The 27,924-nt window shown below is 42.5% G+C and overlaps 1 protein-coding gene across 1 annotated transcript in view; it reads right to left on the bottom strand.

Moving 5' to 3' along the window:
- PDZRN3 (PDZ domain containing ring finger 3) overlaps positions 1 to 27,924 on the bottom strand; it is a 243,393-nt gene that overhangs the window by 144,493 nt on the left and 70,976 nt on the right. The window lies entirely within an intron of this gene.

The raw sequence follows: 27,924 nt of genomic DNA on the forward strand, positions 1-27,924 counted from the left end.
TAAGGAAGAAATACCATGAGTTTTTGACTGGACCAATGTATCAACAGACAACTTTTCTGTCACTTTATGGTGAAAAATTTGTCAGGTTGTGATGAAGACCAAATAGGGGATATTATATAGTGTTGAATAAAAGCCATACAAGTCAAGGAAATGAAAAATTTTACTGACAGACTCACATTTTTAATTATCTTAACTTGATGAACAATGCTGATTTTGTCCCAAAACATGTTTGCTAATGAAATATCCTGTTTGTTTTAGACAAAATGAATCCTGCCTTTTCTCCTGGTCTTTCCACTGTAAGCCATATGGCCTATTCTATTCATGTTATTGCTATAATTTTTCCCCATTCATAATCCCTACCATTGCTATGTTTGCCTTTGCTACATTGACAGTGACTCAGGTGCAACCCATCACTACAATCAATGGCTGGTGTAGGGGCCGATCTTGCCTGAACCAGTGTTCCAACTCCTTTCCTGAATGCCTTAGCTGATTAGTTGAGGCCAAAGCTGAATTGTCAGTCAAACAGATAGCCTCCCTGGAAGGAGGTACCTCTCTTCTTCAGCCTGGTGTGTGCAAGGGATTACTTTCCCTGGGTAGAATCAAGCACATCTCAAGCCCAGAAGTAGCCTCCAAACTTCTCAATGCCGCACACAGAAAATACACACATTGGCTTACTGAGTCCCATCAGTCCAATGTCTAGACTGGTACTACTAACATGTGAGGTATCCTCAGGGAGGAGTCAGGAACAAAGAGAGAAGGGACGTTAGTACCCACAGTCTCCTGGAGGGAAGCCACCCCTGCATAGCTCCTGCTCATTGCCAGTTCTGATAGGGATAGAGTAGGCACAGGTAGTTTTAGAAGTCCCAATAAAGGACCATGGATAATGAGGGAAACTTAGGGGACATTGATCACTGTAAGTAAATAAATTGCTCAAAAAAAGCCATCAGAACAAGGCAGGCTTCCTTGACTAGTGGAAGTGTGAGAACTGCCTCAGGTCATTTGGTGGGGTTTCAGATTCAGACCTAGGGCAAGAGTTTGAGGACCACCCTTCTACTGATTTAAATACACACCTTACGGATACCAAGGAGGAGCTGCTACTCCCAGAAAGGAAGAGGTGGGCTTTTCCAACCCCCATCCCTCTTAAGAGGAGGATAAAACTGTAGCCCATCAGATCCTCTGGAAAGAGCTTCCTTGCCTGCCCACTTGTACCTCTCACAAGCGTCCTATCCTAATAAATCCATTTCTTGCCTATCACTTTGTCTCTCATTGAATTCCTTCTCTGCTGAGGCATAAAGAACCTGAACCTCATTAAGTCCAGACACTGGGTGAGTGCTAATTTAAAACATGTGTTCAAGTCCCAATCTGGGTTTAGGCCAGGTTTGAGCACTGGCACTGCTCAATCTGGGTTTGGGCCAGGTTCGAGTCCCGGCACATGTGTTCAAGTTCCAATCTGGGTTTAGGCCGGGTTCAGGACGTTAGTGCTATCAGTTTCAGTTCTGCAGGGCAGAGTAGGTAAAGTCTGATGTCACGAGTCTCAATTTTCAAGAAAAGCCAGAAACTTAGACCTCTCTGTAAAAACCTCTCGATTTTGAAATGGTGGCAACAAATTCCCAACATTTTAAAACACAGTGATCATTTTCCACACACTTCTTTTAGCCATATCTAGCCTGCAGGTTGCCCATCACACGGATGACTCCCCCAAAAGGGGTGGGCACCTTGAGTAATACTTTGCATCTTTACGTATTTGCAAAGGGCCAACACATAATGATCCCCTGCCATGTGCCAGGACCCATGCTGACTGCTCTCCATGACTCATTTCATTTTGCTCCTCATTACAAACTATCTGTAACATTCATACCCAGGTTGAAAAGATAAAAGCTTTCAGGGAAGTTCAGACCTCGTCGAAGTGTTTTGTTTGTTTCCAGCTACACCTGTGGCACATGGAAATTCCCAGAGTAGGGCTCTAATCAGAGTCATAGCTGAGGCCTATGCCACAGCCATAGCAATGCCAGATCCAAGCTGCATATGCAACCTATGCTAAAGCTTGTAGCAACACTGGATCCTTAACCCACTGAGCGAGGCCAGGGATCGAACCTGCATCCTCATGGACACTAAGTCAGGTTTTTAACCCAGTGAGCCACAATGGGAACTCCAGACCTTGGATAAATTTTGATAGCCAGGGCATAGTGGGATTTGACCTTAAATCTGCATGTCTTTATACCCCACCTGCTTTCCACTAACCTATAGGATCCACTTAGAAACAAGAGGGGAATAAAGCAGACCTTGCAGGAGGGTCTTCTTATGCCCTAAAGGAAGCAGCTGAAGTGGCATATAGATCTCTATATTTGTTGGGTGTACACTACTAAGGCTGCTGTTTTGGGGTCAGTGGTTTAATGTGGTCACCTAAGTTATAAGAAATAACAGTGTATTTGACCACTTTTCAAATTTATGATTCAGCCCTTCAGTGTGATGATTGCTGACTGGTGTGCTACTGGCCAGAAGCAGCCAGAAATCTGGCCACTAACTCTATTTACAAGTTAAACTGTTCCTAAAACAACAAGAGCAAAAACAACAATCTTTTAAATGGTAAACCAGAAATTTTTTTCAGACGCTTTTACTCAATGACTTTTCTTTATATCTAGAGGTTTCACAACATTTAACAAGTTGATTTTAACCTTAAACATCAAAGAGAGACATTCAACATCAAATGGATTGGAAATGAAGTATCTTACAAAAAATTTCCAATAATCTCATGCAGCACTCTTTCCTAATCAAGTTAAGTTTCTTTATTCCTTAATGCTCATTTTTGGCAAAAATTAAAGCAAAAGCAACTGCATCTAAAATTAGTGCACAGGCCAGTTGCGCTTTTTATTTGCCTTAATTTGACTTGACAATAGAACTATTGTGAAGGAGACAGCTTCCTCCCAAGTATTCCACCTTCAACCTTTCATGCTAACCATTTGCAGAACAAACTTCCAAGTATTTATATACAGCCGCATAACTATAGCTTTTAACCATATATGAATCCACTATCAAACTGCAACTCCAAATGCAAAAAAATAAATACATCAAAAAAACATCTATCCATGAGTATATTGTAAACTCAAAGGGTGATTTTTTTACCTAAAAAAAAAAAAGCCTGAAATTATGTTGGCTACATTTTTGAGTGCTTTATGTAACAGGAGTGGCTTACTGGAACTGTCTAGGTGACATATACCACAGAGCAGACAGAATATCTATTACATGTCTATGGGAACTGCCACGCTCTGTGTAAAAGGCATAGCTGCCTCTGCAGGAGAAGTGGGAAGTTCTTATAAGAACCTTCTAATACAAAGTTAGAAGCCCAGGCTAGAGATAACCCCAAATACCAGCTATGGATGTTGCTGCTGGGCCTTCCACACCAGGCTTTGTTTCCTCACTCTGGAACATCCTTCACCAGATGTTACCTTCCTTTCCTCCAGGTCTCTGCCTCTGTGTTACCTCTTCCATGACCCCTAACCTGACCACTTACATCAAAGAGCACACTCAATGCTAACCCCCTCCCCCAAACTCCCTACCCCGCTGACCTTCACATGTTATCACAGCTTTCTGCACCACCTCACATTCTGTATATCAGGTCACAGTTGATAATCTTTCATCCCCGCCAGATGAATGGCATGTCCTTGAGGGTGGGACCCTGGCCTGTCCTGTTCACTGCTGAGCCCCAGTATCTAATACTTAATCTATAGTTATGTTTTTAAATAAAGTAATTAAAGCACAAGTGATAGTTCATCAACTAGATAGTTCATTCACTGGAATGGAAATGCCTCGAAAGGAAGGGTCCTGTTTCTCTTGGTCTCCCCTGCAGTCCCCCCATACCTATAGCAATGCCTCACACAAGGTAATCGATGCCTGGATTGGTGGGTGAATTCACTCTCTGGTTTGCTAAGAAGCTAAGCAGTTCTACCAGCCAGGCTACCATGCTCTTCCCAAGTTTGGTCAAGACTCCAGTAAGGGTTCACCATCTATGTCTCCTGCAGTGGATCTCTGGAGGCGAATCCTGCAACTAGGGAATCTCATCTTTTCTGTGCTAATTTTGTTATTTTAACTCTTTCTTTTTTTTCTTTTTATGGCAGCATATGCAAGTTCTCAGGCTAGGTGTGGTGTTGAATTGGAGCTGCAGCTGCCAGCCCACACCACAGCCATACCTGCAAACACCAGATCTGAGCCATACCTGCAAACCTATGCCACAGCTCACAGCAATGCTGAATCCTTAACCCACTAAACAGGGCCAGGGATTGAACCTGCATCCTCATGGACACTATGTTGGGTTCTTAACTCAGTGAGCCGCAAGAGAGGGTAATAGGAACCCTTATTTTAACTCTTAAAAGAGCGCTGATGAAAGGAACAGACTTACTCCAGCTGCTTCGTGAGATGGAACGTGGGGAAAGGAAAATGTTTACAGTAACCAAGGCCAAACAATGAACAGATCCCTGAGGAGGTTCAGAGGATGCTGATTCAGAAGAAATCTGCTCACCTCAAAGCAGAAGCTCCTAGGTTTTGCCAGCACAGTCTTTCTCATAAGCTCACATTTTGCCCCACTTTTCACAGATTTCCTATTTTCCTCCCTTCTCATAGGCAACACTTTAGACACTGGAGATTTTTAGTCACTCTGTGGCAGCAAGGACCAGCCCAGAATGAAGATTTCATCTCTGTCCTACCTATGCATGCATGTCAGTCATCTACTGGCCACTGTGAAATAATTCTGGTTGACAGGGCAGCAGTGAGAAAATCGATTTTGCCTTGCAGGGCGCAGCAGGCTCTACTATGGCTGCCCTTCCCTGTAGGAGGATTATACCTCCCTGTTCTGGGGATGTCCAACTGGCTCATGTCGCTCATGAGAGACACGTGACTTGGGGGGAGTGTGCCCCTTCTCAGCTGAAGCTTAAGGACGGTCAGCTGGTTCTGCTGTGGTGTCTTTCCCTTCTCCCTTGAGATGAGCAATGTCCCAGGGGGGGAGCCATTCATTCAGCCTGGGTTCTGGAAGGCTGATGACACAGAATGGAGCTCCTGCTGACCCGAGATGGATACAGAGCAAGAGCAAGAAATAAACCACTACTGTCAGAAGTGTCTGACATTTTTGAAAGGTGCTACTGCAGCAGAGCTCAACCTGAGCAGAATGACATGCTGATAATGGTTTCATGGGAACTGATTTCCTGACACTTCAGCCCCTTATTAAGACACGGAAATAAGCACTTGGTAAATGCCTTTCCCTTCTCTTCGCAGAGTAAAGACTAAGTGGGGCGCCAGGAATACACATGCCCAGTAACTGCAAAGGCGAAGGTCATTCAGTCAAGTCACAGATGATCTGTGCCTCCAGCCCCACTCCCAAGGCTTAAAATTAAGTTTGACATGAAAGCAAAAGCCCTTGGAAAAATAAAAACAGAAACCTAGTCACAGAGCTAGCTCCGTGGGGAGAGAGCATCTTGTGAAAGCTTCACCTGACAATTCACATGGGCAGACGGTTCCCTATAGGTCCATAATTAGTGTAATTACATGCTTACAACCTGCATTTCCTCAACTGCCATCTTTTGTTACCTATGGTGTAGCCCTCACACCTAATGTACACTTTGAAGGTGATTAGAAAATAGTATTTATTATGCACCCACATGTGGGGGGCCCAACACAAACAAGCAGACTCCGGCTATGCCCTGGAGTAACTCTGCTTAGGGTTTAACCGTGGTGACAGGGGGGATTTACAAGGGTATGAGCTGGGAGTTTCTCCATAATTATGTTATGAGGTAACATCACTATAAAAGGAAAAAGATATGATCCAGACTGACTCCCTTAAACACACACACAGACACACAACTTAATAGATGTGACAGAAATAAAAGCTAAGCTAAATAAAAGTACTGTCATTTCTTTCGAGTCACTTTTGCTCACAGTCACCAATACAAAGGTCTATGCCACCGCACTCCACAAGAAGCCATTTCTGACAGATCACGGCATCTCCTGTCTTTAATGACCAAAGGCAACAAAAAGATTGTGTATCCTTGAGATGTTGTAAGTTTCATGAAGTCGAACCAATTAATACGATCTCAAGATTCAGGGCCCCCTATTGGATTCTCCTGGAATCCTCTCAGCTTATCTGCAGGCAGGAATGACCAGATGAAGTAGAGGAGAAGTTCCCGTGACGGGACCTAGGAAGTTAACTTTGAGGTAGTCCAGAGCCGCGCCAAGAGCCCAGCGTCACTTCTGATGGTGTGGATGCCCCAAGGATGTGATTCTGCCTGCAGGACAGACGTGTGTCATTTCAGATCATCTGCCATGCCCACTGAGAAAACTCAGACACATCTTAAACCTCTGCCCCTTTGCAAAGACTTCCAGCTGCTTCTAATCCTGAGTACCAAGGACTTACTTTCAAAGAGACAAAGGTTTATTTAACCCAATGTCCATATTTTACAGCCTGGAAGGAGGGCCTGTGTCTAAAATGCCACGTGTGTTCTTCAGCTGTCCCTGTCCTTGAATCCCCCATGGTGGCAGGTCTCTGCACAAGAAAAACATGTTTTCCAAACTCAGGAACCACTGTATCAGAGACAAGAAGAGCAATGTACCCATCTGGGGGTGGGAGAATTGGCCCACATGACCCAACTTCCAGTGGGTGGCAGGGGTAGGGTGGGGTCTAGATCACAACGGAAAGCATCTTAGCTTACAAAGAATTTCTCTTGTATGACAAGAGTCATCTTCACTGCATATCATCCCAGGTTCACTGGTAAAGCCTCCCAGTGTTGATGCTCAGACTGGTAAATAACTGCATCAGAGCCCCAGGGGCAGTTATCCACTCCCTCATCCTCACCTGGAAAGTGAGGACCCAGGCAGAGAGGACCCACTGACACTGCCTATCTTCTCAGCTCACTACTCCCTTCAGCCTCACCTGCAGTTACCTGAGGTCATGTAGCAGGGTTCTGGCCAAGAGAATGTGAGCAGATGCCACACAGGTCACTTCTGAGTCTGGCCCCTATTCACCTCCCCTGCCAGATCCTTCCTTACCAAGTGGAGGGACTCCTGAGTTCTAGAGAAGGTGGGACTACAAGAAGGGAGAAGCCTGGGACCTTGAACCGCTGCCAAGAACAGAGTCCCCTGGCCCTCCCCAACTGCCTAGGGCCCCTAATTTGAATAAATAATAAATATTTATTGTGTAAAGCCTCTGAAGCTTTGGAGTCACTTGTTTCAACAGTCATCTACTCTAATACAGTGATAACTTTGCGTTAATTGGCCAGTTGGCTTAAGCCTACAGTGCTGAATTGGCTAACATTTGGAAACATGTTGATACTTGGCACCAACAAAAACTAGGTAACAGTTTCTCCATCTTCTTCAGAGCACTACAGAATCTGGACAGTACCAGTCAAAGTATGGCCAATAAGACTCAACTCTTACCTTCTCCAAGAGATGATGGGAGGCTTTTCTTCCATGTTTTCCCATGTGGAGACCTGCCACCACAGGGGATTTAAGAAGAGGGACAGATGAAGACCAAGTGTGGCATTCTAGACACAGACTCTTCTTCCAGTCTCTAAATGATGCATAATGGTTTAAGGAAACTTTGTTAAAATGTGTTAGACATCATCACCCAACTCACTGTTCTAACAGGGCCTTCTGGACCAAAATGACCCTGGAAAGCTCCACTGAAGCATGAGGGAGCAGGGTTACAGAATCCATGAGGAAAGGTGACAACTGGAAATGCATAAACTGTGTTCAACTGCCCCAGGCCTGGACCATCACCTGAAGATCTAGGACATACTGAGATGAGTCCTACTTTCATTTTCTACCCTTGTTTTACACTTCAGACTGCCAGGAGTCCTGCATCTGTTTTCCAGCAGCCACAAAAGACATCCTCTAATTGCTTCTGCATGAAAAGCAGAGACTTTTAATTTCCTTGCACAGACTGTGCACGTATTACACACACTCCTAGCATGATGTGGGGTGTCTCCTTCTCTGTAAATGTTGTGCTTCGTCTCACTGGCTAAGAGCTTTCTCGAATCAAAATAATACTCCCGCGAAAGGCCATCTCCTTTTCTGAGGTTTTGTACAACGAGCTTAGCCAGAACTCCTGGGACTCCGATTACACATACTTACCTGATGTACTTTTATGGGAAACATAATTCAAAAATCACAGGCTGCCTTTTACACTGTGTACTATGCATTTTAAAAATATACTTATGACGTCGAGACCTTTCTTTTGTGGTTTCTCGATGCTACCACTCATTGTGAGTAGCTTCCTGGTCTTTCCTTTGTGAGGCTATGCAGTTAATCTTCAGCAATATAATGCACTTAAATGGTTTTGCAAGCCTAGTTTTGCATCCATTTTTCTCCTGCATGGAACATTTGATTTTTCATCTGGTTTTAATCTTATACAACGATGTAGGTAAAGGCAAACTCCAAGACCTGGTAATTAAGCCCTCATGGCAGCCTAACAGATGCACATGAGATGTTTGCTAACCATAGTGATATGATGGGTCTATGCTTCTGAAGGGCTCACTGTGTTTCTTGAGGTGTCCCAAAAGTTCCTTAATCTTGCTGCTTCCGCAAAGACACACAATGGCTAAACTGTTTCCTTGTAACAAAGCATATTCCCAAAGAAATGCTATTTTTATAAAATATCTCCAAGGGTTTTGACAAGAACAGTACATCGCTTTGTTTCCCTACTCCCATCCTCCACAGAAGCACCACCGCTTGCTCAAATCTGTCCCATCCCCCAAGGCTGACCTTGGACTTGTGTCTGTTTAAGCGTCATCTTCCTTGACTTTACTGTGTTTACTAAAATGAAACATAAGGCAATTAATCATTCTTCAGAGGAGGCAGTCCCCTCATATTTGGGCCCTTAAATGGGTTTTCATATTACAGGTCACTCTCTTTAACTACTTGGTTCTGAACCACAAAACCACAGTGAGGGAAGACCCATTAGTGTAAAATGTTTTCAATCAAAGAAACTTTGGGATGCCTGTAGAATCACTGGAGGGAATCAGTTAAAATGAGGTTGTGGTGGGTTAAAAAGGGCCACATATTCTCTGCTGCTCCTCTCTCCAAGCAGTGGATTCTACTTGCTGACTTCAGATCTGGGCTGTCCTTCTGACTAATTCTGACCAATAGAAAGCAGGGATGGAAATGACACTGGGTGACTTGTAAGTGACATCTCAAGGACCTCTCAGATTCTACTCTTCCCTCTTTTTCTAAAATTAATTATAGTTGATTTACAATGTTACATTAATTTCTGCTGTACAGGAAAGTGACTCAGTTATACATATATATATATATATATATATATATATATATATATTATTTTTTTCATATTATCTTCTGTCATTTTCTATCCTAAGAATTGGACATAGTTCCCTGTGTGATACAGAAGGACCTCACCGCTTACTCATTCTAAATCTAATAGTTTGCATCTACCAACCCCAAACTCCCAGTCCTTTGAATTCTCTCCCTCTCCCCCTTGGCAACCAGGAGTCTGTTCTCCATGTCTCTGAGTCCTGTGAATGGATTTAGAAGATGTGGTATATACACACAATGCAATACTACTCAGCCATAAAAAACTATTCTTCCCTTTTGATGCTCAGAGTCTAACATACCAAGAAGCCTGCATTAGCCACCTGAAGCAGGAAAGCCTCTGTGGACAGAGGGGCCCAACCAACACCCAGCACTGAATGCTAGACACATGGGAGTGACCACCTCAGACAACCTGGCTATCACGTGAGGGAACCCAAGCGAGACCAGTGGAAGAAGGGCACACTGAATTTAACAAACCATGAGTAATTATAAATCACTGTTCTTCCAACGAACTTGGAGAAGGCCTGAGACAGAGCAGAAGCAAAAGGAAACTCAAAGGAAAGAATAGACAAAGATGTATTATTTACTCCTGGTAGATGTATTTATATAATTCCAGGTATCAGACATCACTGGAAAGAAGTCTTTTAAAGATTAAGTTGAAAGTGATCACTAAGGGGTTAACTGTGGAGAGCATAAACACTTTGTATATGATGAATGGGGAAATATGCTGAAAGGCTGCATCTGAAGATTTATGGCTCAGGATGAAACTTCCTATGACATATATGACACAAAAAGTGTTCCGCCTCTAATAAAAGTGAGGATGGTGTGCTTTGAAAAACTTCTGGATTGAAAAAACTGGTGCTAAATAAGCTGGTGAAGTTTTAATAAAACTGGTCTATGAGACATGATAATAAAAATACCCTATTTCTAATTTAGCACATGATTTTACATGAGACATCTCAAATCCTACAGAAAAAATTATGAGTTAATATTTGAATATTTCATTTGCATCTCTAAAAGTTCACATATTGATGTAGGCCCCTTCCAAAACAAAACAGGTTTTTGAATTTTCTTACTGGAGAAACGAGGGAACCGTCCTCTATTTGGGTATCTATGGTATTTTATAAAGTGATAAAGCATAAAAGTGTAACAATGATTAGGGACCCCAAATTGGCCAAAGTTACTCTAAGCAAGCACAAAAATTCTAGCTACTTTCTGGAAACAACTGCAGCTAATTAAATTACTAAGATCCCTAAGTATCCAATTCTTAAAATAGACTTTACCATTCATTACAAATGATAAAGGGAATGAAACAGTTTATCCTAATGTACACTAAGACTTCTTGAGAAGCAAAGAGGTTCTGGAAACTTACAGGAAACTTTTCATTCCATTTTTAGAGGTTAATAAGGAATTTGAGTTGAATGTTAGGAAAAAATGTTGCTTAACTTCATGGAAATATGTTCTAAAGGGCTTTGCAGTCATCTAAATGTGACTCACCTGTGGTAGACAAGTATTTAAAACCCTACTAAGAGACTTGACTTAAAAATTTTTTTTCTCAATCTTAAAAATTTTTTTTTCCTCTAACTGTGAAAGTTACATGTATTCACTGGAGAAAAACAAAATATAGTCTCTCATCATCTCACCATTCCAATATGGCCAATAGCTAATACTTACCAAACATTCACTATGTCAGACAGTAGTCTAAATTCTTTCTATATACTAATTCATTTAATCCACCTAACCTCCAAGTTATGTCTCAGAACTATTTCTGTTTTACAAATAAGGAAGCTGAGGCAAAGTAAGATCTTAAAGCCACTTTGGTTACATGGTCCGGTAGCCAGTAAAAGGAAGATCTGCATGTTTGGGCTCAAGATTCAGTCTCTGAATCACCACATCTGCTGCTGCCACGGAGCTGTCCTTCTTCTACTTCCTTTCAGTCTTTTTTCTACATTCTTTTTATGATGTACACATCCCGGACTCACCCTGAGGGTCCTTTTCTTGTAGAGACACCTAATAACCACCAAGGTGAGTCTTACCTTGGCCACCAAGTCTTTCCAAGGGTCTCAAACTTACACTAATTTCTCCCAAGTGGCTATTCCAGCTATTTCAAATATTTAACATTTAAACTGTGGTGTTTTGTTCAATGTTGTCCCATAGATCATTGAGCACAGGGACCACATCTTATTTTATTATCTCTCAACTCTCTGATACCATCTAAAATTCTATCAGTGCTAGAAGCATTTGGGTGTGTGACATATTTCCAGCAGAGAGGTATCCCAGAAGAGCAGTATTTGAGTGACTAATTTTCAAAAACTCTTTGGAAATACTCTAGACCTTAAGCTCCTGATGAAAGAGATGCCATCACAAACTAATGTTGTGGGAAAAATAAATAGAAGATAAGAATAATCTGTAGTTTCTGTGGAGTAGGAACTATTAACAATGGGGTCAGAGTCAGAATTGGTCTCCAGGGTCTTATAAATGACCTGGGGAAATAAGTACACAGTAAAAGTCTCACTTTGATAGCATTATTAAATAATTATGGACTGAGGAATGCAAAGCAAAAGAGAAATCGGCAAGAATATTGCAGAGGTCTCTCTGGATGACCAGATAGCAGGGGGTCAGTGGTATCCAGGCAGGAATACACTGGGGTGTTTGTGTTGCTAAGAGCAACGGCCCTGCCATCACGCCATCACTCTGTCTGGGTTTCAACCCCGGCCCAAGCCAACCGTATCAGTGGATCTTCAGCAAGCAACAGATTTATTAGTTAAATATAAATAAATCTTTCATTACATCAAGGCACAATAAAAGGGCATTTTAAGACCTTTGCCGATGATCATTATATGAAAGCATACAAACATTCGAACTTCATACAGTTATGTGGCATGTCATCAAAACTGGTACTTCATGAAACCCCAAGCACTCACATGACGAAAGTCCAAAACTGAGGTTGGTCAGGGAAAATGACATCTCCTGCTAAGTCCCTGACAAATGTTGGGCACTTTTGGCCACATGGGTTCTATCCTGGGATTCGTATTTCACCTGTACAAATACAAATAGGCACACTTCATATTCAGGGACAGCTGTAAGAAAGTAAAGATGCTGTCCAGAAAGAATCCCCCAGGGCTCAGACCTGCTTTCTATTTCCAGGCATCTCTATCAGTGGTGAGCCAGAGCTGAGAAGAGACTAGGCCTCTAATTTCAGCAGACAGATGAGTCTGGAGACACTCACCTAGGAGGTCAGTGCCCAGGCCATGGCACTCCCTGAGGCCCTCCTCAGAATCAGGAAGGCAGCTTCTGTGGTGAGATGTGTTGGGGGGGAGAGGCATCTAAGACAGGAGTGGGTTCCTTCCTACACAAACCAGGCTGGGATGGATCTTATATTGAAAAGAAAAAAAGGCCTCTCATCCAGACTTTAAATTTACTGTTGCAAGTTTACAAATGCTATTTGGCTATATATATATATATATGATTGTGTGTGTGTGTGTGTGTGTGTGTGTGTATCCCCAGTCTTAGTCTTAACCAAAACTTAAAAATGGAGGGCTTTCTAACAGATAAAAGATTGTCTTTCCTTTAGGTTTTTTGCTTCTTCCACAGTTATTTCCAAGGAAAGTTCCCAAGGCAGCTGGCAAGGACAGACACCACAAGCATATTTCATAAAAGTGGACCAAGTGGAGTGCCTGTGTGGCTCAACAGTAATGAACCCAACTAGTATATCTGAAGATGCATGTTTGACCCCTGGCCTCACTCAGTAGGTTAAGGATCTGGCGTTGCTGCGGCTGTGGCATAGGTCGGTGGCTATAGCTCCAATTTGATCCCTAGCCTGGGAACCTCCATATTCCATGGGTACAACCCTAAAAAGCAAATAAAATAAAATAAAATAAAATAAAAAAATTTTAAAAAAATGAAGTTCATTGCGGGGAATAGGCCCAGCACAGTTAGTCCTTGGGGCTACAACATAGGAGATCAGATACTTTCACATCTAAACCCATACTATTCAAATTGACTGGAGACCAATAAGCACAAGGAAAGGAAAGAGCCTACACCTGTTTAACACAGATTCAGTAATTTCAGTTGTTATCAAAATAAATACATGTTAATTATTAAAAAACTAAAGAATAAAACACATATAATGAACTAGTTAGAGTTACCTATGCTCGTTCAAGATGACCTCTAACAGCAGTGAACTGTGTGCTTCTCTAAACTGCTGTTCTATGCACAATGTACCCCATGTGTGTTGTTGTTTTACACAGATGAGATCTCAAGACACATGATGTTTTAAAACTTGCTCTTTTTAGTTAACAATGCATCTTAAACTGTGCATGCTTCAGCTATAAAGGAAACTGTAAAGAAAAATTCTCAAAGGTGCTATTCCTTCATCATGCCATGATAGCCCATTTTACTGAATTTTTCCCACTGACTGCCTTGAATCTCCACTCTTGGACTTTTTCCTGAGAATATTAAGTCAAGGAGAAGCCTTGGCATTTAGAAAAAGTGTAAGAAAAATGCTCTTTCATTAGGGAGTTCATTTCATTTTGAGAAGGAAGGAACTACCTGCTGGAGTTACTGTTGATGACATTTTCTGCAAGCTCATTATGTACTGGCATCAACCCGTGCTCTGTTTCCTCACAGATTTCAGAATATACACAAGAGCTGATATGAAAATCGAACCTGATTCTATACCTTTTCATCAAAATCTCCACAGTTGCTTTCCCCACCTCCAAGGACTTACACACATATATATACACAAAAATAAAAACCGCAAAGCAACAGAACCAATTTTCAAGGGGAAAAAAGTAAAGAAAAAAGTCTGCTTAGATTATTCTGGTCATTTCCCAGCATCTCCTATAGTGACGTTTAATGACAAGAATAAAGCCACCTGCTAGCTTTTCCTGAACGCTCCAAGCACCTGTGTCTCAGGACAGGGTGTGAGTGAGGCCAGGTAAGCGGGAGCCCTCAGAGCTAACAGTCCTGAAAACATAACTGCTTTGTCTCCTGCACCTCCATAGGAGGTGGTGATAAGGGCATCTTCTTGCTCCCTAAGGTTGCAATCTAAGAGTCAGAAAGTTTAAGAAACCCTTTGCAAAAGGGCAGATTGCACATGAAAACTAATGTCAGCTACTGCTGTAAAGGTTACAAATATCAAGTTTTATTTTTATTTTCATTTTATTTAGGGCCACACCTGTGGCATATGGAAGTTCCCAGGCTGGGGGTGAATCAGAGCTGCAGCTGCTGGCCAATGCCACAGCAACACAGGATTCAAGCCACTTCTGTAAACTATGCCTCAGCTCACCATAATGCTGGATCCTTAATCCACTGAGCCAGACCAAGGATCAAACCCACGTCCTCATGGATACTAATCAAGTTTGTTACTGCTAAGCCACAACAGGAATGCCAGGAATATCCAGTTTTAAGCAAACATTGTATCACATTAGCTATTTACAGAAATAAAAACACAAAAGGGACAAAAGCTTAGACTGATAGAAAATGCCTGAGCTCCTGGAACTAAATGTAGCAATTGCGCTTACATTTATTAAGCACTTACTATATACCAGGTATAAAGAGGAAGGAAAAATATCAGATCAAGCCAGAAGAAATTGCCAATATTCACCCATTCTGACCTACAGCAAAAGGTAGTGTCACATGGCTTACCCCAGCAGTTCTGATCCTTGAGACATTTTCACCTAGAAACTACTCAAATATGTAGGCAAAAATCCTCAGCTCTTTAAACTTCTCGGCAATGGCAAGACTTTGATAAAAGTATTTTTCTCCACAAAGCCTTAATGTGGGGAATTTGGCTGCAAGCAATGGCAGCTTTTTCACACATGGTGGTGGAAGTGCTGAGGGGAGGGGCAATGATGGTGTGAATGGGGACGAAAGTCACCACTTCTTGAACAAAACCGAAGGTCCAGGCTCACCAACTGGCTCTGCCACTCCCTGTGTGACCGCTAGGATGCAAGCTCCACCCACAAGAACAGAAGCCCTGTGAGGACACTTCTGTCTGGACACTATGTCCTCAGGACCTAGAAGAAAGACCATATGCAGGGAAGGCACTTACTACCTGTTGAATAAATGAGCAATTAAGTGAGTGAATCCCACTGGGCAAAATTCACTGGATGAATACCATCTTTTCAGGTGCAGACAGAGATGATGGTACTGAAAGATGCAAGAGGAGTTAAACACACAATGTGTATCATGTTCATTTATCTGTAAACCTAGGGTGGCATCTACTACTGGAAAATAAGGACCAGCAGGAGGCAGCACAGAACAAAGAAAACCTTACACATATAGCCAAGTGGTCCTATCAAGCCAGTTTCAAGTTGTCTGTCCTCGGATCACAAAAAGCACTGGATTATTCACTTTGTGAAATAGCTAACCAAGGAAACCCAGCACTTTCACCAGTAGAAAAAGAGATTCAGCACAGGCGTTTTTGGTCCTGGTTCTCCCTGCACGGGGATTTCAGGTGACGCTCAGATTTCAAGGTTTCAAAGCTGGAATTCAGACTCTTTTCCAACTTGCCTAAAACATTTTATGATTGCTGTTAAATATTTTTAAAATGCTGCTGAGAATGGTTCCCCCACTTAAATACACACACAAAATGTAGATGGATAATATTTATATTGTCTTCATGTTGAAGCTAAACACTGACTTCGTCAAACTTTTTACACTGGAAGGTGATGCGTGCTTCTGCAGATGCATACTCTTCGAGTCCATGCAACTTATGAATGCGGGAATGACTGTTACTATACGGGAAGAAAAGAACACACTTTGGAACCAGCTGAGCCTGAGCTCTGTAGCTGCAAGGTAGGGTGGGAACACTGAGGCCCAGCTCTGCTCCCCACTCCCTGCCCCTTGCATTTCCAAGTGCCTGGGTTTTGGTGCCTGAAAGGCCCAGCACCATCCCCAAGGGCAGAATTCCTTCCATCCCACTCATGACAACAGCCCAAGTGAGGAATCCTAAGCGTCCCTAATTCATCATCTTCAGGATGGAGGAGAAAAAAATTCCCCACAAGCCTTCACTAACGCAACTCTGGAAGCAGGTTGACTCATTTCATTTCTGTGGTTTGACAGACTAAAAGCTCTGGAGTCTTATTGGCAGTAGGTAGTTTTTTCCTTAAAGCTTAAGGAAAAACGAAAACACTCAAAAATATCATGAACTGACAGCAAAGTTACCCTTCCTGGTTTATGGTTGTGGGTGTTTCTGCCAGCATCCCAGCAGCAAGAGCAAAGTTACTGGTGCAGAGTAAACCACTTGGTAAGAATCTGTGGCTGGTAAAGTGATAAAACTTAGTGACCCCAAGTGGTCAGAGGTGGGGAATACCTATAAAAGCCACTCTGAGCTCTGGTCCAGGCAGAGGCCCCATCTGCTCTCCTGTCTGCTCTTTGCTCATAGGCCAGAGAGAAGAGGCTCGGCTGCAAAACAACCATGTGGAGGCAGTCTGCTGCCTGGGTGGGGGGGTGAGCCGAACTCACTGCCCTGTGGGGTGTATGTGGGATGAGGGTCACTTCCCTGCCACCCCAAAAAGGGGAAGGAGAGTCTTCTCCATTGTCACTAACGTTGAGCCCACTGAAGCCTGGTGGGTCAGTCCCGAGACAAAGTCAACCCTGAAGCTTGATTTTATTTGTTCTTGGCAAGTCCCAACTTCCTGGTTCTAAGGGGATGGAGGGGTGCTGGTTGGGGGGGGCATAGTTAAAAGTCTCATAAAAAGGCTCCAAATGCTTCTTGGACACCAAAGAGCTCTTACAAAACTACATTTTGATGAGCTACATGTAAATGAATCAGAAACATATGGATTTCATTTCCTTCATAATACACAGGGGTTTAGGAATGAAGAGGTGGGGGAATTCTTGGCAAGAGCAGTCCAGGCTCTGGCAAAAATGTTACAGGGTTGGGGGGATGGCTTCAGATATTGGCTAAACCTAAATTAAGATGAGGACAACCACACACCCACCCCTTCGTCTGTGAGGCTTTTGATATCTACCCGCCAACCTGAGATGCCAGTGAGAAAAAGGACCACCTCCACCAAAGTGACGGGCACAGGAGTCTGGGGTTGTCCTCTCATTCTGTTCTGTGAGCAACTGAAGAATACTGGCTGTTCTGGGGCTGCTGGGACTTATGAAGCAGGAGAGAGAAACATTTTATACCTCAGATTTCCACTAAAGGGAAGGCAGGAGGCATTTTCATAAGAAGCCTATCAAAGTACCATGGCAAAGAAGGGATCCTATTTTTGAACACTCGCCAATTTGAATCTCTCATGGACGGGGGGACACCTCATTTTTGAAGGCTTGATTCTCCCACTGGGAGCCTGACCACCTCAAATCCCAGATGGAGGCAGGGGTGCTTGAGGCACCCACATCACACAGAGGTGCTTTTCATCTGGGCCTTTCACACATGTGTTTTATTAAGCTAAAGAATTACGGGGGGTGGGTGCAGATAGAGAAGCCAGGAGCAAATGAGGTTTCTGGAGTGAGCCCCGCAATAGGGTCAATTGCTCAACACCTGTTTTGGCTAAAAATTAAATGGGCAGTTTTAATGTTACCTATCAGAAGCCGAGGGGTGTGGTCCAAGTGGAGACGAGGGATTCTTGCCAAAGAAGAAAATAAATAAAACCAAAAGCAGGAGGGCAGACGTGAGGGAGGGAGGATACACAGAGAAATGGCAAAGAGGCATATGTTCCCAAGACAGAACTGATGAGGAAGCACTTTAAAACAGCCCAGAGAGAGAGAAAATGGTACAGAAAATGGCACCTGCCCCCCACCAGGCACAGAGCTGACTGTATGGGTGGGGGACATCAAACATCCTCAAACTATTTTCTTTTCATGGGTCACATGCTTGGTGGCTTATCTCTTCTCGCCTCTGAACACAAGTACAATCACTTTCTGTTGATAATCATGTTCAGCTTAATTACACAGAGGTTGCACTTGGGCATTTCCTTCCTTGATGCTGAAGTGATGCCATTATTTTTCATGTAATTGCAGAATAAGGGGTGCTCTGTTCGTGCAGTCCAGGAATTGCTAATCCAACAATGGTGAATACCAAGGCAGTGCACAACTTCAATTTTCATGATTACTATTAATTAAGGGTCTGTCAAAGGGACAGAATGGGCTCTTTTCTTCTCTATCAGCAGCACAGGCACTTTCCCCAAGAGAGGATGCATGACAGGAAGGAAGAGTGAGTCAGGCTGCACCATCTCTTGGGTTCAAAGCCCAATCCCACCAGCTCAAGATGGGTATTGGAACAGCCACTTTTACAAGTTCGCTCTTCCAGAGAGGCCGGGTGCAGACAAGGAGACGGCAATGCAGCAGGCCTCCTCCAGAGCCGCAACAGAGCTGGCATCCTAGAATACCAGTTTCGTCATGGGGTTTTCACTTAGACTGAAGGAAGTGCTTGGAAAGGAAATATGGCCAGAAGGCCTAAGAACTGGATAAAGAGAAATTTACAGTGTCCACTCTTACATGAACTGTATATTCTGCAGCTAAAATGTCCTCTTCGAGGGGCCAAGTATCATGTGCTTTTGTTTGTTTGTTTTTAATGCCACGCCTTCAGCATATGGAAGTGTCCAGGCTAGGGGCTGAATTGGAGCTGCAACTGAGGCCTACACGGCAGCTCACAGCAATTCCAGATCCTTAACCCACTGAGCAAGGCCAGGGATCAAACCCACATCCTCGTAGACACTATGGTGAGTTCTTAACCCACTGAGCCACAATGGGAACTCCATGTTTTTCACTCATCTTTGCACTTCAATGCCATGTTTTATACCTTACAGAACATTAAAAGTGTTTCCATTTCAGCTTTTCCCAAGCTTAATGTCTCAGTACATCTGCATAGTCCATGGGTAACTGGTTAACTGGAACAAGGAACACATGCACCCCTGCAACATTTTCTATTTAAAAAAAAAAATTCTAACCTGCCTTTAGTTCAGTTCCTTTCAGACCCTGAGTCTCCAGTTGCCTGCTAGTGAGAATACTGGTTTAAAGAAAAAAAAAAAAAAAAAAAACCTAATGGCCCAATTTACCCAGGAATAGGGAAATGTATTTTAATAGGTGTCTAAAGCGGTTGTTCTATTAAAAGCAATGGTGAATATTTGTGTTGGCAATATTTCTTTTTCTTTTTCTTTTTTTTTCTGTAAGAGAATCATATTAAACTACTGGAAAAATCCCACTAGGTCAGAGATTCTCAAAGTGGGTTCCCAGAACCAGCAGCATCAGTGCTGCCTGGAAACACAGAAATGCATAATCTGGAGTTCTCATTGCATCTTGGCGGGTTAAGAGCCTGACATGGTATCCATGAGGATGCAGGTCCCATCCCTAGTCAGTGGGTTAAGGGTCCAATGTTGCCACAAGCTTTGGTGTAGGTCCAGATGCAGCTCGTATCTGGTGTGGCTGTGGTGAAGGCCTGAAACTGCAGCTGCGATTCGACCCCTAGCCTGGGAAATTCCATATGCCACAGGTGCGGCCATAAAAAGGAAAAAAAAAAAAAGAAGCAGAATCTTAGACCCCACACCTCAGACCTATTGCACTAGAAATTCTGGGGGAGAGGGGATGGTCTGGGGGTCTGTGTTTTCACAAGGCCTCAAGAAGACATTGCTACACACTTAAGTGTGAGAATCACTGCTCTCAAGTACTGGTTCTCCCATCCTGGCTGTGCATCATAAACACCAAGAGATCTTTTAAAACTGATATCTATCCCACTCCACATCAATTACAACAGACATCTCTCAAGGTGGGGCCTGGGTTTCCATCTCTGTGAAGTCCCCCAGCTGATTTAGGTCACACTCAAAATCAAAAATCACTGCTACTCAACAGACATGTCTTGTGCAGCTTCAAGGTAAATCTCACCACAGTAGGCATTTTAGTGACCCCAAAGAACTTTATTATTGTGGATGAAGTACTGCTTTCAAAAATCAAGGCACATTTACTTACTGCAGCTGTCACTCAAATAGGTCTCTCTCTAATATGAAGTTTGGATGTTAGAAAGAAATAGACATGCCGGGGATCACTGCAAGGAGAGGAGAGATGGACAAATGATCAAGAAAATAAATGTCAGCCTCTGGGCCTGCATCAGAAACGATGTTGGGACAAGGGTTATATGAATATAATGCTCCAAAGTGCCCCTGCTCTGCTGAAGCAGAATGTTACAGAATGTTCTTTTGAATATTTATAATGAGAGACTCAGAAAGAAAACTAGTTAAGGCTGAAGAGTACAGAAAACACTTCTAGATGCTCTCAAAGACCTAGTTTCTTTTGTCACCATCCCAATTTATGTTTCTTGGTGTTTTTTTTGTTTGTTTGTTTATGTTTTATTTATTGTTTTTCTTTTTAGGGATGCACCTGCAGCATATGGAAGTTTCCAGCTAGGGGTCAAATCAGAGTTGCAGCTGCAAGCCTAAGCCACAGCCACAGCAAAGCAGGATCCAAGCCACATCTGTGACCTACACCACAGCTTGTGGCAATGCTAGATCCTTAACCCACTGAGCGAGGCCAGGGATGGAAACTGCATCCCCAGGAAGACAATGTCAGGTCCTTAACCCACTGAGCCCACAACAGGAACTCCCCAAATCATGTTAACAGTGATAACTGATAATGTCATTTACTTAAGTTCAAGTGCAAGGAGGACCTGGGACCAGGTCGCTAGTCAGACATCACTGTGTTTGTGTGTGCAAGGGTTCCATCCAGCTTCTGCTTCAAGGGAGAGTGGTTCTGGCTCAGGGTCTCAGGCAACTGAAAGCAGACCTGTCTCCAACTCCCTTTCCTCATAGGCCTCGTGGGGCAGGTATCCAACTGCAATATCTGAAACATGGTGGGTCACAGCCCAGGAAAGCAAGGCTCTGGTCTGGCTCGGCTTCCTCATCTGGAAACTGGGATGTCACCTACATCCCAGTGCCTTCAAAGGAGATCATACTTAGGAAGCCCTGCTCTACAATCAAGTTATTGTCATTAAATTTTAAGTATGTACTTCTACGTAACAGCATCTTCCCTTATTTCCCAAACTGCTCTTCACCAGGGCCCCCAAGTTCCCTACTGAATATCCTACTCCAATAAATATATTCTCTGTTCCTAGACTGCAGACAGTAAATTTGCTACTATAAGCTCTTCAATTTCAGTGTAGTTTATGTTCACCTCAGTGTGACAGTTCACAAGGATGAGAAAGAGTAAAGCAGTGCACTTGGAACACAGACTCTGAGGTCACACCAACAGGGCCCCACACTGGCCACTCCACTTGTAAGCTCTGTAGCTTCAGTAAGGATCACTTTGAATTGAAGTCTCAGTTTCTGCATCTGCAAGTGGAGATAGTAATAGTACCCAATTTGAAGGTTAACTATAAGGAATGAATGAAGGAATCTTTTTTCATATCTGATTTGTAATCTATGAAAACATCTGTCTTAATTCCAGAATTAGTCTTTAAAATAAATTAGGAGTTTAGGGACAGGATTAAGATGGTGGAATAGAAGGACTAGAGCTCAACTTCTCTCCTAAAAACAACAAAATTCACAACTAAAGACTGAGCACACTTCACCAAAATGGACCGGAAACCTTAAAAAAAGATACCCTACTCCAGAAGAAAAAGAGGAGGCCACATCAAGAGGTAGGAGGGGCGATTTCACGATATAAACAACCCCATACCTCCCGGATGGAAAGCCCCACAGACTGGAAACTAACTGGTTCACAGAGTTAGAGTTCTGAGCCACACATCAAATTCTCATGTGTGGGGATCTGGCACGGGGATAAAGAGCCCCGGAGCATCTGGCATTGAAGGCCAGTGGGGCTTGTGCGAAGGAGCTCCACAAGACTGGGGGAAACGGAGACCCCATTCTTAAAAGGTGCACACAGACTTTCACGTGCACTGGGTCCTAGGGCAAAGCAAAGTTTCCAAGGGAATCTGGGTCAAACCTGACTGCAGTTCGTGGAGGACATCCTGGGAAAACAGGGGTGAACGTGGCTTGTTGTGAGGGAAGGACATTGAAAGCAAAGCTCTCGGGAACATTCAGCAGCAGTGCCTTTCTCTGGAGGTGGCCATTTTGGGAAAATCTGGACCCACCCATCAGTCAGCTGCTGAGAAGCCCCAGGGCAAACAACAACCCAGGTGGGATCACAGCTCCACCCCTCAGTAAACAGGCTACCTAAAGACCCTTCAGGCAAATAGCTGCCTCTAATCCCATCCAGAGACTAAGCCCCACCCATCAGAGGGATTAGAATCAGCTCCTCCTACCAGTGGGGAGGCATCAGCCCCTCCCATCAGGAAGCCTAAAGCAAACCCCCATGCTGACTTCAGCCACAAGGGGGGCAGACATCAGAAGTAAGAGAGGCTACAACTCTATTATCTGTAAAAAGGTCACCACACCAAAAACCTATAAAAATGTAAAGACAGAGGACTATAACTTAGATGAGGGAGAAAGGAAAAACCCCAGAAAAATGGCTAAGCAATGAGGAAATTCTCAGACTCCAGGAAAAAGACTTTAGATTGTTGATGCTGAAGATGATGCAAGACATTGGAAATAAACTGGAGGCAAAGATGGATAACTTACAGGAAACACTGACCAAAGAGATACAAGATATAAAACTTAAAAAAGAAGAGATGCAAAATACAATAACTGAAATAAAAAATTCACTAGAAGCAGCTAACAGCAGAATACAGGAGGCAGAAGAATGAATAAGCGAGGTGGAAGACAGATTAGTGGAAATTACGGATGCAGAACAGAAAAGAGAAAAAAGATTGAAAACAAATGAAGAGAGTCTCAGAGAATTCTGGGACAACGTGAAACGCACCAACATCCATATTATAGGGGTGCCAGAAGGAGAAGAGAGAGAGAAGGAGACAGAAAAAATATTCCAAGAGATAATAGCCGAAAACTTCCCTAACATGGGGAAGGAATCACTCACTCAAATCCAGGAAGCACAACAAGTACCATATAAAATAAATTAGGAGTTTAGGATTAACATACACACACTATTACATCTAAAATAGGTAAACAAGAAGGACCTACTATATAGCCCAGGGGACTATACTCAATATATTGTAATAATCTATAAAATAAAATAATATGAAAAAGAACATATATATTTGAATCACTTTGGTATACAAACTGGCAACATTGTAAATTAAACATACTTTAACTAAAAATACAAAGAGACAGCAAATCAGAAACCAACTTTAGAAGAGTATTTATATATCTGGGGAGGGAAGGAATGGGATTAACCAGAGCTGGAAATTGGGTGAGAGCTTCCTCCACTGTATTTATCCCTTAAAAAACTTCCAAGATTTTATGGTAAACTGTCAAAAATTATTAGAATAAGCCCACATCGATGTTTTTTAGTCACTCTTTGTAGAACTTGATGTATTTGAATATAATATCTGATTAAAAATAAATTTAAGGGAAGCAAGCAAAAGATAAAAGCATGCACAAAACCTTTAGATGTGATCACTCTTACAAAAAAAAATACCAACTCAAATTATTCAGAAGTTATAATTTTAGTTATTTTCCAAAATTATGGTTTTGCCAATGTTCAGTTTAGGGTTAATTATGTCACTTCTATTGTGCCTAGGTAAGGAAATGTGTATGTGTTTTTAGAGATAGATACTGAAGGAGGGAGGGAGAGAAGAGGGAGGGAAAGAAGAAGGAGGCAAAGAAAAGCAAATGCTGCAAAAATCATGATCTGTGTTGGATGTTAAGTTGCAGTTACAGTTGTTCTTAGAGTTATTCAATGTTCCTTTGGCTACAACTGGAACTTACAGAATTATTTTTTCCTAATTCTCATCTTAGAAGCCTGCAGAGAAAATACTGAAAGTGGTAATGGAACAGACTCTGGGTACTACAGCCTTGAAGCAGTAGACCAGTAACCCTATTGTTGTACATTATTGTATTCTTTGTTTCACAGCAGCACAATGACCATTATCTTTCCCATGATGTACTAGGGAGGAATCAGGGGCCCAGAGAGGGTTAGTAACTCACTTAAGGCCAATGGCTAGGAAACAGCTGAGCTTAAATCCCCATCCCTGTCCCAGTGGCCCTGATGCCAGAGTCTCCCAGGCCCCCCCCCTTCACAGCTGCTCCTTCCATGTGGACCATCCCCCCTACTTCAGCTCAGGGACAATCTCTGCCAAGGGCAACACTTCAGTCCCATGAAGCAATTCACTTCCTGATTTCCTTCTCAGTCTCTCATCTTCTCTGGACCTTGGTGTCTTTACCTAAACACAGCCTCTCGGAGTTCTTGGGGAATGAAAGGAGTCAATGTGTGCCTACCTATAAACCGACAAACCACAGCACAGTCCCTGGATATAGGAAGTGCTAGGCCAATAACCACTATTATCCCTGTCATTAGGTACTAGTTACCACAGCAACTGCTCAACCACTCAGAACTTTCCCCTCATCAAGTGTCTTAATTACTAACTTTAAGAGGATAATAACTGTAGCTAGATAGTAGGTTTAGGCAATTATCTCATTTATTCTTCATGACCCTATAAAATTAGGCTATTTTCTTCTCAGAGAAAACTATAAACTATAAAGAGCAGGTATCTTCAGTGTGGATGAGGTTTGGGTGTGTTTTTGTGAGTCCATGACAGTTTTCAAAAGGACAGTTCATTTCTTACCAAGTGAATTTTGCAGAAACTAGGAGAAACATTGTATTAAAAAAAAGCTAATGCTGGAGTTCCCACTGTGGTGCAACAGGACCGGCGGCATCTTGGGAACACTGGGATGCAGGTTCAATCTCCAGTCAGGCACAGTGGGTTAAGGATCTGACATTGCCGCAGCTTCAGCTTAGGTTGAGATTAAAGCTTCGATCTGATTCCTGGTCTGGAATCTCCACATGCCGCAGGACAGCCGAAAACGAAAAAAAAAAAAAAAAAAGTATATTGCCAAGACATCACTATTTGTGCTATGTAGCAAATTTGAACTAGATTGATCTCAGTGTATGCCTGTGGAATATTTGTCCAGAGAAAATAGGTGCCACTTCTAGGGAGAAGTAGGATTGATAAACTGTTTGGAATTTGAAGGTACTCAGATACAGAATTTAAAAAACACCTCTTCAGAATTAAGGTAAATGTTTCTATTCATGGATAAACAGAGCACAGTCATCCAGAGCTCAGTTGCCCAGTGTGATGACTCAGGCATTCTCGGCAATGCAGCTCTCAGCAACTACAGGCTCTACTGCCTGCTCACACTGTGGGCTGGCTCTCCAGTGGCCAGGGAAGGACCAGGTGACCAGAGTGCCAATATTCCAAAGAGGCCAAACTAATACATACTGTAGCATAATTAAGAGTTCAAGTAGAAGCTGCAGAGAGGAAAGCATTTTGAGAATGTAAATGGTAGTACAAAGATAACTGGCTTTCTTTAAAACATTATTTCATTTATTCTTCACGAGTGAAGGAAGGACTATTATCCCCATTTTACAAATGAGGTAGCTAAAGTCAGCAAAGCTAAGTATTCTAGGGCCAGCGTTTGAGGCCAGGCCCTCTAATTCCACAGCTCACATCTGGAAGCTTTCCAGGATATGATTTCAGAATACAGAAGAAGACATGTCAACACAGGTTAGAGTGGATGGGGGGCAAAGGTGACACAGAAGAGACTCTTCAGCTCTGGCAAAGGATTGGCAGAACAAGGATTAATGAGGAGGGCAGTGCCAGGGTGAGGACAGATGCTGAAATATGCATGGCACATATATGACAAGGGAAGCCATCCTGACCAGAATCTGTATGAGGGGTATAAGGAAAACAAAAGTGAGAAAGAGTGGGGGTGGGGAGCATGAGACCTAAAACTGTATGCAAATGTCCCACCAGCAGCTGGAGATGCAATGCAGAGGCAAATGAAGGGCACCAGCAGAGAGCTGCTAGCTAAAGATTACATGTCACTTCGAGATTAAAGAAGAGAAGGTCAAAGCTTGGGTCTGAGTAATGGCCACCATTTAGGGCAGGAGAAAGAACCAGGGAACAAGAATATGTATTCTAATGGATTTATATATACCAATAAGGTTCTAGTAAGAACCTTGGTTCTTTGTTACCTTGGTCAAATTAGAAGGGCTAAATTGGAGTTCTTTTTACTCAAATACAAAATGGGAATAATAAGTATACTTATCCCACATGATTGCTGTGAAGACTAAAACATACATACAAACACACTCCATTGATAAAAATCAAAACAACTCCTGGCACGTAGTAAATACTGTCTAAGTGTCTGCTTATTGTTATTACTATTGTTGTCATCAACACCATTATCATCATCATCCCTGTTCATCTAAGCATGGTCTGTAGCACTGTATGCAGTAGGGAAAAATTATAAACAATCTTAGCATACATTCATAGAAAAATGGCTCTTCAATGGAATACCATGCAGTAGTTTAAAAAAACTAGAGTTCTATATATCCCAACCTGGAAACGTCTTCCAGATATAAAACAACAGAAGTAAATAAGCCAGATACCACAATTCCTATCTATATTCACTAACTGTGACAAGGCAGTGACCTGACGTCTGTCAAACATCTTAGTAAGTTCCCAGCAGAATGAGTCTTTGCAGACTCCTACAAGGTAGGGAGAGCAGTTTTCTACTGATGCGTTTAGCAGGGCAAGCATGTTGTGAGACCTAAGCTGAAGCCCTTAGTGGCAGGCAAAGAACCAGATTCCAACAAGCCTAACTGGCTGCCACCTGCTTTAATCACTAGACAAAGCAGATAAGTTGCACAGGGGATAGAGAAATTAAACATGTCTGTTTTTGCTTTTTAGAGGCAATTAGGGATTTATGGCCACAGTGTTGTAATTTTTTGGATCAGAGCCAGTAATTTTTTTTTCTTTCAAGGAAGACGATTATACCATAATCATTGACATTTTAAAGGAACATTTTAGAGCAACCACTTTATTCTCTTAGAACAAACACTAGTTACTAAAACCTAGCCATGTCCCTTGAGATAACAAAGAAATTTTTTTGAGTAGGAGGCCTTGAAGAAGCTCTTGGAAGGAGCACCTTTGTTCTCAGAGTAAAACAACAAAACAGCTGCAGTGGTTATCGAAAAGCAGAGCTAAACTCTGAATCCATAAACCCATAGGGAGAACTCTAATTTGTGGAGATTCCTACATTCCAGGATGTTTAGAAACAGTTCAACTATCTTAAGCAATTAAAATTTTCCTAGTGACATTTTGTAAAAACTATTGTTCCCCTTGGCATCCCCTTTCCTTATGAAAAATAGGGTTGTCTTCAGCCTTGCTCCAGCCTGATGACCTCTAATTCCACATTACTTCACTCTGAATCAATGCCACATCTCAACATCCTAAACTTTGGAAAGATAAAAGAGTGAACTTACAGACAGGGTAGAGGGGAAACTTTATGTAAAGAACTAAGTTCAAGATACATAGAGATGACAGGGAGGAGGCAATTGTAACCAGGGTTCTGTATTTATGAATTTAAAGCAACTGTTGTTTAAAATGTATAAAAGTAAAAAGAACAGCCTTAAACACAAGACTATTTCTGGTTGGATCTATATCTTTCTTCTGTGTCCTTATCCATAACGAAATACATCCATAAATTCAAACATTTACCCAATACTTAACACATGCAGGGTACTGTGTAGTATCTGAAGAGGGCAAAGTAAGTGAAAACAGAATAATTATAAAATATGCTAAGATTCATA

Source organism: Phacochoerus africanus, chromosome 1 (assembly GCF_016906955.1).
Source record: "Phacochoerus africanus isolate WHEZ1 chromosome 1, ROS_Pafr_v1, whole genome shotgun sequence".
NCBI lineage: Eukaryota > Metazoa > Chordata > Mammalia > Artiodactyla > Suidae > Phacochoerus > Phacochoerus africanus.